This window comes from Metopolophium dirhodum, chromosome 8, assembly GCF_019925205.1.
Source record: "Metopolophium dirhodum isolate CAU chromosome 8, ASM1992520v1, whole genome shotgun sequence".
Classification (NCBI taxonomy): Eukaryota; Metazoa; Arthropoda; class Insecta; order Hemiptera; family Aphididae; genus Metopolophium; species Metopolophium dirhodum.
In genome coordinates, this window is record NC_083567.1 from 28,236,562 (window position 1) to 28,242,561 (window position 6,000).

Here is a 6,000-nt window from a genome sequence, read left to right on the forward strand (position 1 = left end):
ATTGTTTTAAATACTACGCGCAAACCCCGGCGTATAGTATAACATGCAAAAAGGTGCGTATTAAACTTGGCGTGGTGAAACGAAGACGGTATCGCGTATTTTATACATTGCGCTATTGGGATTAAACTTATAAATGCTTCTACGTCACCTAGTTAACAGATTGTCCGTGGCAATAAATATTTAATTTAAGTCTAAAAAGTAAATGTAAAATAGTAGATAATAATATGAAAACAAACTTACTCGTAAACATCTACTCTTCCGGTGAAACGTAGCTAGAGTGCCGCCATCGCCGAAGAAACAGCTATCTTCATCCATCTTTATCTAATCATCTCACTCCGATGAGCTGAAACTTGAAAATATCGAAATATTTTATGAAAATAACCTGATCAAACGAAATTTGCGAGTTTGTGTTACAACTTATCCGGTTTAACGAACTGTCCGTTTATATTTGTGGCCTATTATTTTTTTGTTCACTGAAATCAAAATATACAATATATTATATTTATAATACAATAGTATTGCTGAAATTATTAGAATTGTTAACCGTCGCCGACGAATTTTGACAATTGACGATTGCCATAGATATCATAAAATATATTATTTACTATGATAAATCCAAAGAACTTATATATTATTATATAAGTACTCAGTATACCTATACGGTATATTTATAAATCGTATGTTCTTTTACAGAAATCTTTGTGATCTGCAATGCACGAATGCACCTATTCTGGTTTTCTATTTCAATTATAGTTCGCATGCCAAATTTAACTATACAAACTGGTCCGCAAGTTTATAGACATTCTAATACATTCTCCCGTCAGTGCCAATAGACAAAGTGTTCGAGAAGTTATATTTTTTAGTACCTAATTAATTTACAATATGAATTATTATAAGTTACCTATGTAGGTACTTGTCGTACCATGTTCACGATTTTCGGTGTTTTACGCACCCGTACAACGCTTAAAGTTTACCGAGCTTAAGTATTACAAATTAATTTTTTTTTTAATCTAGGTAAATCAACGTTTTAAAATTGATGATGCAAAAATAATTCTGACACCCACTCATGGTGGTTTTATATAACAAGTCGAGGGATGTTTTTGATTTTAATTGTTCGAGCAAGCGCAGTGTGGTACACCGAGTACATATGAAAATACCAAAAATTTCAATTAGTTATAATACATATAACTTAAAAATAAGACTGACCGCCAAGTTCAGACTTCCCTGCAGTGGCGTCATTTCAGTTTTCAATAGAGGGGGGCAAAGGTTTAGACCGGCCCGAATGGGTAAAAAAAAACCGCAAAAATATTAGTAGTTTATTAAGATATCTTCTTTTTTTTATTTTTGAAAATCTATTACTGCATTATCTATAAATCAATTTTACCTGATTCATTATAAGTATATAAGTATATATATATATAATATATATCTTATATAAGTATATGATATATTTACAAATTAATATTATCTTAAATTATAATATATTTTTTTTTTATTAATTGCTTACCAGCTCAAGTTTTGTCTGTTTATTAACATGCTAGAAATTATTTTCGATACTTTTCGAGCAGTTTGCGGTTATTTTATATTTTTAGTCGCACCACCTAACCAACCATCTATTTTTTTTAGATCATATTTTGCCCAAATTAAAAAATTAATGTAAACATGCGTCACGAAAAAAATTAATTTTAATTTAGGTACTCAACTAAATTAACACAATACGCAGAATAGTTGAATCATACACGACTGTCGCAAGTTATGAAGTCCGTGATCAATGATAAATAATAAGAGCGCCAATCGGTTATTGTTTTTAGAATTTGTATTCAATTTAGATTTTAGAAATTAAACTATACGAGATTATGATACTAACTGTTCATTTTCCTTCACAAAACACACTCACACAAGACACATACAAACATACATAAATACATACCCATACATACAATGTGTACGTCCCCGCATACGTCTAAATATATTACAACTATCAATTAGTAAAAATGTATCATTGTGACAATAATTTCTTAGTACATAGGTACTATAATATTTTCTGAAAATATTATAAAATACCCAGACAGCAAATGTTTGACTAAAAATATTATTATAACATTATTATAGGCACGTTTTTGCGCTAATAAAATATAATAATAGTAAAACGGCAACAACTGGACACCGGCCCATAGGGCTGCTTTTAAAATCAGACAGGGGCAAATGCCCACCTTGCCACCCCCCCCCCCCCCAAATGACGCCACTGCTTCCCTGTCGTTTTCAGTTAAAAACTAATGATTTCCGGCAATTATTTTTTGCAATATCGTTCTTAATTCGTTGTTACTTGTAATATATAGGTACATATGCCTATTTTAAAAATATTATTCGTGGGTAATTGAAACGTCTAAAATATATTATCATATACAAATACGATAATAAACAAATAATAATAATTCAACTTAACCGGCTACGGTATTAATAATATTTAATAATATCAATATAAATATAGTATACAATATCCTAGGCTGACAAATCGTCTCCACTTAAAATCATTTTTCGTATACTATGATATTATATCATTGAATTCAAATTTAACACTATCCATAACAGTCACCCACTTGTAACCTATTGTTCAGCAGAGTCACTTCCAATTTTTTTTTTTAGATTCTGAGGGAAGCGATGAATGTATTGATTTTACAATGATGTGTGTTTTTTTTTTATTTTTTTTTTGTGTCTGTCATCACCTTTTAGGACAGTAAAAGTGCTTGAATTTTCTTTAACAGTAACTTTTCTGATAGGAAAGTGAATCTAGTTGGTACTATGGGGGGTCAAAAGTAAAATTTTCCCAGTAGTTTTCAAAAGCGACGTGAAAAACAAAGGAAAAAGGGGAATTTTTTACTCAAAGTCCGTTTTCGAGAAAATCGATTTTGGTTTTTGGTGCAACTCTAAAACAAATGACCGTAGTTACATTAAATTTTGACTAAATGCTTATATTAGCATTTTCTATACACCATAACATTTTCCAAATATTTTGACTTATTTTGAGCTGTTTACGGACATTTTCAGTTTCCATTTTATTTTAGTTTTTTTTTCTATAAATATCAATAAAATGTTATTTGTTGGTTAAAAAAGCTTGACAATTTAATAGAACGTTCCTAGGTTATTGTTTCAAAGGCAGATGAAAAAAATTTTTTTTTTTTTTTTTTTGGGGGTCATCTGTGTGGGGGGGGTGGGGTTTGTTTTTTTGTTTTTTTTTGTATGTTTTTGTTTTGTTTTTTTTTTTTGTTTTTTTTTTTTATTTGGGGTTTGGGTTTTTTTTTTTTGGTTTATTTGGGTTTGTTTTTTTTTTTGATTACCTAGGGGGGGGGAGTGGGATCTCTTTTTTTGGTTTTGGGGGGGTTTTTTTTTCTTTTTTTTTTGTTGTTTTTTTGGTTTTTTTTTTTTTTTATTTGGTTTTTAAGTTTTGTTTTTGTGTTTGTGGCGTTTGGGTTTCCTTCTTGGGTTGTTGTTGAGAGAGATTCACGTGCTCACTGTGTATATTAGTATTTTCTATACACGATAAAATTTTGAAAATAATTTGATTCTTTTTGAGCTGTTTACGGACATAGCCAGTTTTCAATTATTTTAGTTTCTTTTTCTATAAATATAAATAAAATTTTATTTGTTGGGTAAAAAGCGTGAAAATTTAATATGAGGCTGCTGATATATCGTTATAATAGCAGTTAAAAAATATTAAAAATACATAGGCTCAATTTTTATTTATAAGCATTTAAAGTTCAAATTTTGACAACATTTATCAAATTTATAATTTAATAATTATTTTGTAGTTAAAAATTTATAAAATGTTCAATTTTTGTAGCTAAGGATTAAAAATTTAAAACAAGGTTCCACGTAAATTGGTTATATATAAATTACTTTATTCACTATAATATCATCAAATATACTTGGTAATATCATAGGCTGACGGACCGTTTTCGCTCAGAATCGTTTTTCTTATACAACGATATTATATCATTGAATTCAAATTTAACACCATCCATTACAGTGACCCACTTGTAACCTACTGTACAGCAGAGCGACATCCACTTACCCACCTTTTTTTAATTGACCTCCCTTTTTATTTAATTCCTGATAAACGAGTTTTGGATAAGTACCTACCTATATAATAGGTACCTGTCCTACCTATATTAATTAAAAACTATTTTTAACACGACGTATTTACTTATTATTTTTGTCTTTTAGTTTATCTAATTTTGTATGATTAAAATATGTTTCCTTTATACCCAAATAATTTTTAAGTACCTACAAATAATATAGAACTCAATTTTATTTTAACAATAAATACTTTTATTAATACAGTGTTGACTTTGTAGATGGGTAGTAATGAATTAACTGTACATTCAGGTCAGAAGTTCAAATTTCGAAAGTGGGGGGGCCATTGAAATGGACCTGGAAAAAAGGAGAATTTAAATTGAAACATTAATATTTTAATATATTTATATAGGCACAAATTAAATGTTTTACAAAATGTCAGAAACTACTAAATTATGTATATGTTTTTAACATTTGTTTAATTTTATGCCGTAATCGAAAAAAAACCAATAAAGACAACTCGCGGGTGTACCTATATTTGCATCAACTATTCGACTAAAATATAATACTAAACATATTATTTTAATGTAATATTATATGAAGTTATTTTACTTTATTATATTCTAATGATATTGTCAAAGGAAATTTCCATTATTCAATTCAATACACGTATTGTAGTACACAAGTTATTTTTATTTTTACCATAAAATTATGTGTATTTTATATTTGTGTTTAATCTATACATATATTATATTCTTAATAATGGTTTTAAATATTTAAATGAATTATCCTTTATAAGTGCATAACACCATGTTTTTATTCGTTTTAATATTGTGTATTACTCAATCGCGTCATATTCACTTAATATAATTATGGGGAGAGTTAAAAAAGGTTTTAAATTGCATATTATAAAATAATAGTATAATACGATGTTATGTACTGTGTACTTCACCACATAGTATACCTACATAATACCGCACAATATAATATAGGTATTCAATAATAATACGCATATACTTATAGATAGTCAACATTTATTAATTCTATAACAAATTCCATCAATACAATGTAGGTTTACGCATAATACCAGAATAAATATTATATACAAAGGGTGTTTCGTCAAAACTCCAAAGCATGCTTGCTCGTTCTCATTTTTCATTTAATAATGAATTTAATCAAATACTGAATTTTGGAGTTTTTAAATACACTTTAAAGGTCATATTTTCAATGTCTTGCGATTTTCTGTAATACTTAAGGATGAGTGACCTGCACTCCTGTAAGCTGTGGCGATACAAAATTCTGTATTTCAAATGAAGACTCCTCTTTTATAACTGTGATTTATTTAGTGGATAATTTTTTTAAATGTTGATGTAAGTAGTGGGTAACTAATTCAAGGATTCTGAGTTATTTCGTGTATGAAGAAAATTTAACATTCCAGGATTATATTTTAAACGTTATAATTATTATTATCTAGAAAATAATTATGGAAGCAGTGTTGGTCAAAAATGTTGTCATGATAGGTGGGTAAGTAGTTGCAACTTGCTAATTTAAGACATAACTATATGTCTATATGTCCTAATGTCCTATAATATTGTAGAATTATTTTCTATTATATTTACTGAGTACAGTTGTACTGATATTTATTAAATATCCAAATCTAACTATTTTATAGTGATAATGGTTAATCTACTAACAATAAATAATATAAATTGATAAACATTTTGTGATAGCACCACAGGTTAAATAAAACTTTATTTAATCTGTGATAGCACCAATATTATTTATCGTTATATATATCAACAGCACGGACTAAGATAGGATCTTAGTCCGTGATCAACAGTTTCTTATATTTTCACCGATTGCAATAACTGCTTACACACCAGACATCAAGGATAAGTTTAATAAGGATTACAAGAGCCAAGACTA